Below are 12,766 nucleotides of genomic sequence, written 5' to 3'. Positions count from 1 at the left end.
GGTGCACCACATGAACCAGTGGAATTCGCAACACCACGGACTGCGGATTCGACGCTGGATGCCGATCACGATACTGATCTGGAGGCTAGGTACCGGAGGATGGATGACCTAGTGGGAGGAGGTGAACCACCTGGACTAGCAGCGCGCGAGCTCGAGGAAGTGGCCGAACTACATGCCGTCAGTGCAGATGAACCAAACACCTTCGCCGAAGCAGAAAAGAACCCGTGCTGGCGGAAGGCAATGCAGGAGGAGATGACATCCATCACTGAGAACCAGACGTGGAGTCTGGAGGATATGCCACCGGGACACCGAGCCATAGGGCTCAAATGGGTCTTCAAACTGAAGCGCAACGAAAAAGGAGAAGTTGTGAAGCACAAGGCTCGTCTGGTGGCGAAGGGCTACGTCCAGAAGCAAGGAGTGGATTTCGAAGAGGTATTTGCGCCAGTAGCAAGGTTAGAATCCGTTCGTTTCCTGCTGGCAATTGCAGCACATCACTCTTGGGAGGTTCACCATATGGACGTAAAGTCTGCTTTCCTTAACGGAGAGTTGAAGGAGACCGTCTATGTTCGACAACCACCTGGCTTCCTGGATAACGACAACCCTAATAAGGTACTGCGCCTGCACAAAGCACTCTACGGGCTTCGACAAGCCCCACGAGCCTGGAACGCGAAGCTCGACAGTACCCTACTGTCACTGAATTTCAAACGTTGTGCCTCTGAGCATGGCATGTACACGTACGGCCACGGCAAAAAGCGACTGATCGTGGGAGTGTACGTCGACGACCTCATAATCACTGGAGGCGACGTGGGAGTCCTCGGAAGGTTCAAGAAGGAGATGTCGAAAAACTTCGAGATGAGCGATCTCGGTGTGCTCAGCTACTACCTCGGCATCGAAGTGCAACAGAACTCTTCCGGCATCTCCATCTGCCAAAGTGCATACGCGAGAAAGCTGCTGGACACAACTGGGCTTATGGACAGTAATCCTACCAGGACGCCAATGGAGGCCCGACTTCAACTAAGGAAGGCCGGCACTACGACGACAGTCGACTCCACCAATTACCGCAGCATTGTCGGGAGTCTGCGCTATCTGGTAAACTCTCGTCCTGATCTTGCTTATTCTGTTGGATATGTGAGTAGGTTTATGGAAGCACCTAGGGAGGAGCATCTAGTGGCTGTCAAGCGCATCCTGCGCTATGTAGCCGGAACCAGAGACTGGGGCGTAAGATACTGCGCTGGGAGCGAAAAGGAGAAACTCAAACTGGTCGGCTACAGCGATAGTGACATGGCCGGTGACGTTGATGATCGTAAGAGCACCAGCGGAATGATCTACTTTCTCTCAGGCGGCGCGATCTGCTGGCAATCAACAAAACAGAAGGTAGTTGCTTTGTCTTCCTGCGAAGCAGAATACATCGCCGCTTCGATGGCAGCAACTCAAGGGATCTGGCTTGCACGACTAATGGAAGAAATCATCGGGAGAGAAAGCGATCCACCAATGCTATACATAGACAACAAAGCTACGATCTCCCTGATCAAAAATCCAGTTTTGCACGACCGGAGCAAGCACATAGAAATCAGATTCCACTACATTCGAGAATGTGCAGATCGAGGGCTCATCAAAATTGATTTCATCCGAACAGAGGAACAACTTGGAGACATTTTCACCAAATCCCTGGCGCGGGTGAAATTTGAAGAACTACGCTCAAAGATCGGAGTTCAAATAATAAGGTACAGCTTTTAGGAGGAGATTGTTAAATAAAAGCTCTGCCTTATTTAGTTAGGTTTGTAAAAACATATGAGTTCACGCGAATGGAGGAGCGTGATTCTAGGGGCCATTGTTTTGGCAGAGTGGCGGAGTCTTCGTCCACTTATTCTATTTGTGTATATTTGGTTTTTCTATTTTTGTAATTAGATTTATTATTTAAACCATTCAACGGATGTAAAATAATATATTGAGTCTTCAGCATTACCAGCGAATCTCTCTCTCTCTCTCCTTTTACTTCCGCTAATTTTTCCTTCGAAGAAACCTTCGGCCAATTTTTTTTCGTCGACATCCGATTTGCCAGAGTCAACAAGGAATGCTTCCATAGAAGGCCACGAAAAAAAATAACCTTGAGAGCGTGCTGAATTGAAGGAAATAGGTTTCGAAATTAAATTGGGGATAAGAGTCGAATTCCTAACTACGATCTCTGTTCCTTTAAATTAAGGATTCCTCTAGCTTCAGAAGAAGAAGTTGAGTAAACTTGATGAAGGAATCGAGAGCTGAAACGTCATAGAACAAGCTACCCACGAGATTGAAAATCTGGCATTTCAAGTGAGTTGCATACCGAGAACGATTTCTAGAAATTAAGATCCTACACTCAAAGACGTTCCTCCAAACCAATTCCTTTAGCCTGAAGAAAGGATATGGAAGAGGTTCAATGAAGAAATAGGGCCTTGAAACTTCTAGAATCAACTACCTAATAAGAAATCCTTGACTTTATCTCCAGCGAAAAATCAGATGACTTTGGAAGCGAATATCTTAGGCTACGATCCACGAGAATGTATCAAATAAATTCCTAGCGAATATCTTACCCAATAAGTTTCACGAAGAAATCGAGGAGAGAAATGCTGTACATGTGGCTGTACAGGCTGAGTTTCAGATGGCGGATATGCGAAAAATGCGCATCTTCTTCCTGTTTAAAGGAAGAAAACGATGATACGGGCAGTTCAACTAAATTGTCCAAGTCAACTCAAAATTTGATCTTTTCACAGGTTTTCTCAATTTTAACCCCATTCCGGACCGATTCTCATGAAAAATATTATGATTTCATAAACTGACACAATAGGGAGTATGTGGAAGTAAATTTGAAGTAATTCAGATACTGGAAGCTCAAGAATGGAGGTCCCAAACGTCGACGACGAGGCAAGTAGCCCCCTTGGACTCTTTGTTAAGAAATACTGGTAGAAATCTCTTGGATTTGCCTCCTTGGACTCTTTGTTAAGAAATACTGGTAGAAATCTCTTGGATGGATTTGCCCCCTTGGATTCTTTGTTAAGAAATACTGGTAGAAATCTCTTGGATGGATTTGCCCCCTTGGACTCTTTGTTAAGAAATACTGGTAGAAATCTCTTGGATGGATTTGCCCCCTTGGACTCTTTGTTAAGAAATACTGGTAGAAATCTCTTGGACTCTTTGTTAAGAAATACTGGTAGAAATCTCTTGGACTCTTTGTTAAGAAATACTGGTAGAAATCTCTTGGACTCTTTGTTAAGAAATACTGGTAGAAATCTCTTGGACTCTTTGTTAAGAAATACTGGTAGAAATCTCTTGGACTCTTTGTTAAGAAATACTGGTAGAAATCTCTTGGACTCTTTGTTAAGAAATACTGGTAGAAATCTCTTGGACTCTTTGTTAAGAAATACTGGTAGAAATCTCTTGGACTCTTTGTTAAGAAATACTGGTAGAAATCTCTTGGACTCTTTGTTAAGAAATACTGGTAGAAATCTCTTGGACTCTTTGTTAAGAAATACTGGTAGAAATCTCTTGGACTCTTTGTTAAGAAATACTGGTAGAAATCTCTTGGACTCTTTGTTAAGAAATACTGGTAGAAATCTCTTGGACTCTTTGTTAAGAAATACTGGTAGAAATCTCTTGGACTCTTTGTTAAGAAATACTGGTAGAAATCTCTTGGACTCTTTGTTAAGAAATACTGGTAGAAATCTCTTGGACTCTTTGTTAAGAAATACTGGTAGAAATCTCTTGGACTCTTTGTTAAGAAATACTGGTAGAAATCTCTTGGACTCTTTGTTAAGAAATACTGGTAGAAATCTTGGATTTGCCCCCTTGGACTCTTTGTTAAGAAATACTGGTAGAAATGTCTTGGATTTGCCCCCTTGGACTCCTTGTTAAGAAATACTGGTAGAAATGTCTCGGATTTGCCCCCTTGGACTCCTTGTTAAGAAATACTGGTAGAAATTAGAAATCTTGGATTTGCCCCCCTTGGACTCCTTGTTAAGAAATACTGGTAGAAATGTTGGACTCCTTGTTAAGAAATACTGGTAGAAATGTTGGACTCCTTGTTAAGAAATACTGGTAGAAATGTTGGACTCCTTGTTAAGAAATACTGGTAGAAATGTTGGACTCCTTGTTAAGAAATACTGGTAGAAAATGTTGGACTCCTTGTTTAGAAATACTGGTAGAAAATGTTGGACTCCTTGTTAAGAAATACTGCCCTTGGACTCCTTGTTAAGAAATACTGCCCTTGGGCTCATTGTTAAGAAATACTGGTAGAACTCCTTGTTAAGAAATACTGGTAGAACTCCTTGTTAAGAAATACTGGTAGAAAATGTTGGACTCCTTGTTAAGAAATACTGGTAGAAATGTTGGACTCCTTGTTAAGAAATACTGGTAGAAATGTTGGACTCCTTGTTAAGAAATACTGGTAGAAATGTCTTGGATTTGCCCGGACTCCTTGTTAAGAAATACTGGTAGAAATGTCTTGGATTTGCCCGGACTCCTTGTTAAGAAATACTGGTAGAAATGTTGAACTCCTTGTTAAGAAATACTGGTAGAAATGTTGGACTCCTTGTTAAGAAATATTGGTAGAAATGTCTTGGATTTGCCCCTTCGACTCCTTGTTAAGAAATACTGGTAGAAATGTCTTGGATTTGCCCCCTTGGACTCCTTGTTAAGAAATACTGGTAGAAATGTCTTGGATTTGCCCCCTTGGACTCCTTGTTAAGAAATACTGGTAGAAATGTCTTGGATTTGCCCCCTTGGACTCCTTGTTAAGAAATACTGGTAGAAATTGGTAGAAATGTCTTGGATTTGCCCCCTTGGACTCCTTGTTAAGAAATACTGGTAGAAATTGGTAGAAATGTCTTGGATTTGCCCCCTTGGACTCCTTGTTAAGAAATACTGGTAGAAATTGGTAGAAATGTCTTGGATTTGCCCCCTTGGACTCCTTGTTAAGAAATGGTAGAAAGGATTTGCCCCCGGTAGAAATGTCTTGGATTTTCCCCCTTGGACTCCTTGTTAAGAAATGGTAGAAAGGATTTGCCCCCTTGACTCCTTGTTAAAAAATACTAGTAGAAATCATTTGCCCCTTGGACTCTTTGTATTTGCCCCCTAATACAGAGCATATGGAATTTGATGGTCATTCGATAAGTAAACAAGAAATGTCTTGTGTTGTCATTCCTTATTTTGTTATTTCGCATCAAGGTGATTTCTTAAATAAAGATCCTACCGGGAGTTGAACCCAGGTCGTTGGTTTCAAAGTCAAAAGTGCTAACCACTACACCATAGAACACCTTGTAAAACTTTGTTTTGGAATGGTTTTCCTATTTTATGCAGATTCCACAAGAAGAGAGATCCTATCACGAGTCAAACTCAAGTTATTGGATTCGAAGTTCTAGAGCTATTTTATCTAACGCATTGTAATCTTGAGCACGTTTAGAGTGGTTGCAGAAGTTACCTCCAGTGTTGATCGAAGCTCTTTGAGAACATGTAATTTTATATATTTCTTATAGTTAATTTATATATTGTTGTATATTACAAACAAATTGAAATAATATTTTACATCTCGGTCTTTCTTTCTTCCATGCAAAACTTAACATGAAAACTATATTATTTCAATATTCCTTCGAGAAACAAGGGTTGAAAACTATATTATTTCAAACCCTCCATTATTGCTTCTACCTTGCATAAAAATGCTTCCACTAAATCATGTTACTAACTAGTTGGTTTTGTTCGGTTCAATTCTTGGGACCACTATATTGAATCGATCTATCTCAATTAAACTCTTGATAATATAAAAATCATAAGTTTCTTAAATTACGTTAACTTAAATGTTTTGTCTATGAACAAAGTGTCGGTCTAAAATAAAAGGGCCCAACCAAATTCAAATTGGTGACCTCTTAATCTGCAATCAAATGCTCTACAGCTATGGACCCATTTTGCACGATTTCAACCTTAGTTATCCCTTCTACAGAGTGTCAGTCCAAATGTGTAAAAAGTGTTTGTCCAAAATAGAAGAGCCCAACCAAGTTCAAACTGGTGACCGGTCAAATTCTCTACCACTGAGCCATGGATCCATTTTGTAGGATTTTAACCTTAGTGACAACTTAGACATAGTGTCGGTCCAAAAAGTGTAACAAATTTCTATCCAAGATAGAAGGGCCCAGCTAGGTTCGAATTGGTGACCTCTTGATCTGCAGTCAAATGCTACCAAATAACTCTTAGATTGAACTTGGAATCTAAGATCGTCACTCTTAGATTCCAAGGCGACTCACTCAAGAATTAGCTTGATCATGACTAATCCAATGAATAGATTTTAACACCAAACCTAAAACAAAGTTTGAAAGAAACATAACACCCAAATGGTTTCAAACACAAAGTTTTTGTATTCCATAATGTTTTCAAACTTGAATATTACAAGCATTTAATACACTAAAATGATAATTCAAACATAATGTAGTTCATCTACAAACTACCAAAAGCTATTATTGAAGAAAATAAGACATAACATAAATAATCTTAAATGTAATTGAACTCCAAAGGATAAAATGTCTTCAAATTACATTCAAATATCAAAGTGATATTTTATTGCCACTCAATTGTTTTCTTGATTTATTGTAATTGAACTTAAAAGTGTAACAAATACGCTCGATTTATTTTAAATTTCCTTTAAAAATTTTGTACACAAGAGTACAATGGAAATAATATATATTTTTTACTGTTTTGTAATTTGTATGGTATTATTCGAGGCTTTTGAATGAAATATGATAATTTGTAGTGTTTGATGCTTTTTGATTTAACCCTTGGGTTCTATTTACGGTGAACATGTGATAATTTTTCTCAAATTATATATTTGAATACCTAATACATTAAGATATAATATTTTATTTAAATAATATTAAAATGTCGTAGAATATCATAATATATGTTTAATTAATATGAATCTCATTCAAATTTCAAATATATATTTTTATTTAATGTTTATGATACACATCAATTATTTTAATATTTAACATATAAAATACGTTAATATGTTTTGATATTATACTTCAAGACTATAGGAACTTGCTCAGAGGACCTGAAAGTTACGTTGGCCCAATGCATCTCATGGACGATTCAAAACTATGGTGGCGCTGGAAGATGAATTGTATATAAAACCTGGCCGTGCACGTAAAAATCATGGGAAGACCATTGATAGAATTGAAGCAATCGACCCTCTCCTGGATGGGTTTCCAATCAAAGACCTAATGTTTGATGTTGACTCTTTTGAAGAAAGAGCCACACGATCGAAGAACAAGAAACGTGGCGGTAGCTTTGAGAACTCTATCACACACATAAGAAAACGTGTCGAAGAGTTAGACGTTACACAGAAGATCTGGCTTTCATCAAGGAGACCCGAGATTGATTCTCGGCAATGAAATATTATTTTCTTATTTCTTTTATTTTATAGTTTCATCTTTTGTCACCAATTATATTTAAACTGTACCTAGGTTTGAGAAGCACTATAACGGATGAGTTCAATAGTATCTTAAATTCAAAAGACTTTTATGAACTTGGTTTGAGAGGCACTATAATGGTCAAGTTCAATATTATCTTAGATTAAAAAGACTTCTATGAACTTTGAACCTTTAATAGTGTTATGTCATAGATATTTGGTTCAATTTCAACAAGTGAGGTTGAGGTGATTCAAATGATTAATGTGATAATCTCGTCATTTTAAAGGTCTCTTTTGTTGAACGCCATCATGAAGTTGAGATGACTGAGATGAGCACCCGAGTCAGTTTGACAAAGAGGGTCGTAGAGAACCACACACCAAGCCAAGCTCATGTTGGGCTTAACAAACTCAAAATCCAAAAACACAAATCATTAAATGGGAATCGGGATGCTAAGGAATTAAAAAACATTATTTTTGACGTAGAACAATACTTGAAGGTTACAGAAACTTGCTCATAGGACCTAAGAGTTATGTTGGCCACAATGCATCTCATGGACGGTGGCGCTCGAAGGTGGATGATATAAAAAATGGGTCATGCACCATAAACTCATGGGAAGACTATTGATAGAATCGATGCAATCGATGCTCCCCTAGATGGATTGCCAATTAAAGACCTGACGTTTGATGTTGACTCTTTTGAAGAAAAAGCCATACGATTGAACACCTCGAAATGTCGCAGTAGCTTTAAGAACTCTATCATACGACCTGAGAGTTGAGGGTTACAGTAACTTTATCATACGACCTGAGAGTTACGTTAGCCGCAATGCATCTCATGGACGATGCAAAACTATGGTAGTGCTCGAAGGTGAATGGTATAAAAAATGGGTCATGCACCATAAACTCATGGGAAGATCGTTGATGGAATCGATGCAATCGGCGCTCCCTTAGATGGGTTGTCAATCAAAGACCTAACATTTGATGTTGACTCTTTTGAAGAAAAAGTCACACAATCGAACAGCTCGAAACGTCGCGGTAGTTCTAAGAACTCTAACACGCACAGGGAAGGACGTGTCGAAGAGTTATACATTAAGCACAAGATAATGCTAAAACTCTTCAACGATCTGACAAAAAACTTCAGGACATCTATACCAAAAATCCATTATCGTCCAGCGTCTAGGATATCTGACTTTTACCCAGGAGACTCGGGTTTGATTCCCAATGGAATATTATTTTTACATTTGTTAGTGTTATTTTTTATACATTTGGTCAAGTTCAGCAAGTGGGATTAAGGTGATTCAAATGGTTAATGTCACGAACTTTGTACCTTTGTTAGTGTTATGCTATAGACATTTGGTCAAATGGTTAATGTGACTTTATTTTATTCAAATGGTTAATGTGATAAATGATTGAGATGAGTACAAGAGTGGGTTTGACAAAATTGAAATAAAATCACTAAAAAAAGATCAATAAAATTGGAAAAAATTGGAAAAAAAAATTAGCCCTATGACACTTCCTTCAACTCAAGCGTGGTAAACCAAGGATTCCTTCGCCCAAGACCCATGATCAAACTCCAAACATAGAAATGATAAAGCTATAGAATCATTCAAAGAACCTCAATGGATGGGCTACAAACTCACATTACAATCTCGACAACTGGACGTGTAATTGGCGTTAGAAGAACGACCGCATCAGAGCAAGTCATGGGGATAGAAGATCTCGTTGAAGGATGATAGACCAACCATAATCTTCAGCCCAAGAAGCCAAGCTTTTGTAGAAGCAAGAACCCTTGTATTAAAGAAATTAACACCTTCTTATACAAAATTTGGATCAACCAAAAGATAAGGATAGAATTAGATTAGGAGATCCAAGAGTGAGAAGCAAGATTTGAAATCTTTTTCTAAATTGAGTCACTCCATAATACTTGATCAAGGCTTGATTGAATAAGTAAGATGCAATTTACCACAAGAATTGCATGAAACTTAGAAACTACAAAGATATGCTCAGATTTCTATAAGGGGAACGTCTCAACATGAGAGATCAATTTCATTGATCACAAATACGCTTTTACATAATAATTTGTGGGTATTTATAGTCTCCCCACAAAAAAAGTTAGTGGCCGTAATTTAATCTCGATCCCTTTAAATCTCCACAGAATACGAAGTCAATATGAGCATTACAAACTTTGTGAAATTAAAATAATAAATAAAGTTTTCTAACCACTCATGAAATGATGCTTGCAACTTCATCCGCTACTTCAACCATGCAAATATTTACTTTTGAATCTCCAAATGATCTTGACTCAAACAAATCAGCTTGTAACACATGAAATGATTGTTGAACCTAGCTTATCCAATTTTGTAGATGATGTATGAATGCTTGTTGAATCTTCTTGGCCTTGGGTTGTGTAATAGGTCCAGTTAGAACACCGTGATTCTTATCATCATCCCCCTCTTCAAAAGGATTCGTTCTCGAATTAGAAAAATCATCACTTACATTAAAAGGACTCAACTCAGCAACATTGAAAGTAGAATGTACACCGTGATTCTTATCATCATCCCCCTCTTCAGGATTTGTCCTCGAATCAGAAAAATTATCACCTACATCAAAAGAACTTAACTTAGCAACATTGAAATTAGAATCTATTGACGATTCTACGAAAGATCAATTTTATTGTTTGATGCAATAAAATGAGTCATTTTACAAAATGTCTTATAGAGCATTTATAGTCAAATAAAGAATTAGAAATCCACGCTACTTGAATCAGGTGTTGCCAAGGTCGAACGAACACATGACCTTCAAATCTTCAATATTAAGCTCTCCCAACTAAGCTATCCCCTCTAACATTGAAAATGAAAATACTTAAATTTTAAAAAGAAATAATCACTAAATTTAGATTAAGTAGTCAAGTAATTTTAAAAAGAAATATCACTCATTTTAGATGGAATATTCAAGTTGTGCAAGTTAGTCAACTTGAATTAGGTGAAGTGAATGTTGATCAAACATGTGACTTTTAGAACTTCACTAACACTCTCCAAATTGAGCTATCCCCGCTAACATTAAAAATAAAAATTCATCGGTAAAGATATTTTCAAAGCTTCATTGTGATTTTAAAAAGAAATAATCACTAATTTTAGATTGAATAGTCTGGTTATGCAACTTAGTCAACTTGAATCAGGTGCGGTGAACGTGGATCAAACACGTGACCTTGAGATCTTCAGTGATGCTCTCCTAATTAAGCTATCCCCGCTAACATTAAAAATGAAAACTCATTAGTAAGGTATTTAGCTAATTCATTGATATTTTAAAAAGAAATACTCACTTATTTTAAATTGAATGGTGAGGAGTCAAGTTATGTTTTAGCTAATTCATTGATATTTTAAAAAGAAATAATCACTAATTTTAAATTGAATAGTGAGTAGGCAAGTTATGTGACTTCAATCAGGTGCGGTGAAGAACGTGGATCGAGCACGTGAACTTCAGATCTTCAGTCTGACACTCTCGAAAGTTATCCTCGCTAATATTTGAAAAAAAAATCACAAGTAAAGGTATTTTCGCTAATTCATTATATTTTAAAAAGAAATAATCACTAACTGTAGATTGAATAAAATTATGCAACTTAATGGACTTATGCAACGTAAACCAAGTGCGGTGAACGTGGATTAAACATGTAACGTTCAATATTCAGTCCCAACTGAGCTATCCATTATTCATTGAAATTTTAAAAATAAATAATAACTAATTTTTGATTGAATAGTTAGCTTATGCAAATGGAAACAGGTGCGGAGGTGGGGTGAACGTGGAGATTAAACATGTGACCTTCAAATCTTTAGTTTGACACTCTCCCAACCACTAATTCATTATATTTTAAAAAGAAATAATAACCAACTAAACTATAAGATGCCATAAATGTAAATCGAACAAGACCTACCTTAAAGATAAAGATTGAATAGTCAAGTTATGCAACTTACGATGCTAAATAATCAAATTAAGCAATGTGAACCATGTGGGATGAACATTGATCGAAAACGTAACCTTCAGATCTTCAATCTGACGCTCTCCCAATTGAGCTATCCACGCAATCATTAGAAATAAAAATTCATTAGTAAAGGTATTTTAACTGATTTATTGAGATTTTAAACAGAAATAATGACTAATTTTTTATCGAATAGTCAGGTTATGCAAATAGAAACAGGTGCAGTGAAAATGGAGATCAAACACGTGACCTTCAAATCTTAAATCTGACGCTCTCCAAACTAAGCTATCCCCACTAACATTAAAAATGAAAGTTTTTAAGTAAAGGTATTTCCGCTAATTAATTGAAATTTTAGAAAGAATTAATAACTACTTTTAGATTGACTAGCCAAATTATGCAACGTGAACCATGTGCGGTGAACATGGATCGAACAAGATACCTTCAGATCTTCAATCTAACGCTCTCTCAACTGAGCTATCCACACTAACATTAAAAATTAAAATTCATCAGTAAACATATTTTCGCTAATTCATTGAAATTTTAAATATAAATAATAAGTAATTTTTAATAAGATATTCAAGTTATCCAACATGTATAAGGTGTGGTGAACTAGAACACATTAGGTATTTCCAATAATTCATTGAGATTTCACAAAGGAATAATGACTAATTTTAGATTGAATAGTTGGGCTATGCAACTAGAATTAGGTGCCGTGAACGTGGAGATCAAACACGTGACCTTCAAATCTTCAGTTTGACGCTCTCCTAACAGAGCTATCCCCGCTAATATTAAAAATGAAAATTCATAAGTAAAGGTATTTCCGCTAATTCATTATATTTAAAAAAGAAATAATCATTAATTTTAGATTCTATAAGCAAGTTAGGTTTTTAGATTGTATAATTAGGTAATAAACGTGTATTAGGTGCGTTGAACGTGGATAAAACACGTGTGACCTTCAAATCTTCAGTCTAACAATCTCCCAACTGAGCTACTCTTGCTAAACATTAAAAATGAATTTTCATTAGTAAAGGTATGGGGTACGCTTCTGGAAATTCAACAAAAGAAAATAGTATTAGACCGAGATGTCAGATTTAAATCTCGCTTGTGGAAAATTCAACAAAAGGCATTGGGTACGCAGTTATAACACGACATTCCACCCATAAACAGATGATCAAACAGAAATGCTCAAGCAAATATTGGAAGACATGTTGAGGGCATATGTGATGGATTTTGCAGGAAGCTCGGATAAGTACCTACCCCTTATGAAATTCGCTTATAATAATAGTTGTCAAGCCACCATACAAATGGCCACATACGAGGTTCTCTATGGACGAAGATTTCGATCCCCTATCTTTTGGGAAGAA

General features: G+C 37.0%; 1 long non-coding RNA gene across 1 annotated transcript in view; it reads left to right on the top strand.

The window, feature by feature from the left end:
- The first annotated feature begins 1,700 nt into the window (after positions 1 to 1,700).
- The window catches only part of LOC111473728, a 14,133-nt gene continuing 3,067 nt past the window's right edge, over positions 1,701 to 12,766 (top strand). The window contains exon 1 of the long non-coding RNA XR_002715759.1: positions 1,701 to 2,063. This is a non-coding gene — a long non-coding RNA (uncharacterized LOC111473728). The remainder of the gene's footprint in view (positions 2,064 to 12,766) is intronic.

Source organism: Cucurbita maxima, unplaced genomic scaffold, assembly GCF_002738345.1.
Source record: "Cucurbita maxima cultivar Rimu unplaced genomic scaffold, Cmax_1.0 Cma_Scf00151, whole genome shotgun sequence".
NCBI lineage: Eukaryota > Viridiplantae > Streptophyta > Magnoliopsida > Cucurbitales > Cucurbitaceae > Cucurbita > Cucurbita maxima.
Note: the sequence above shows the minus strand (reverse complement) of the source record. Positions and strands in the feature narration are given on the sequence as shown.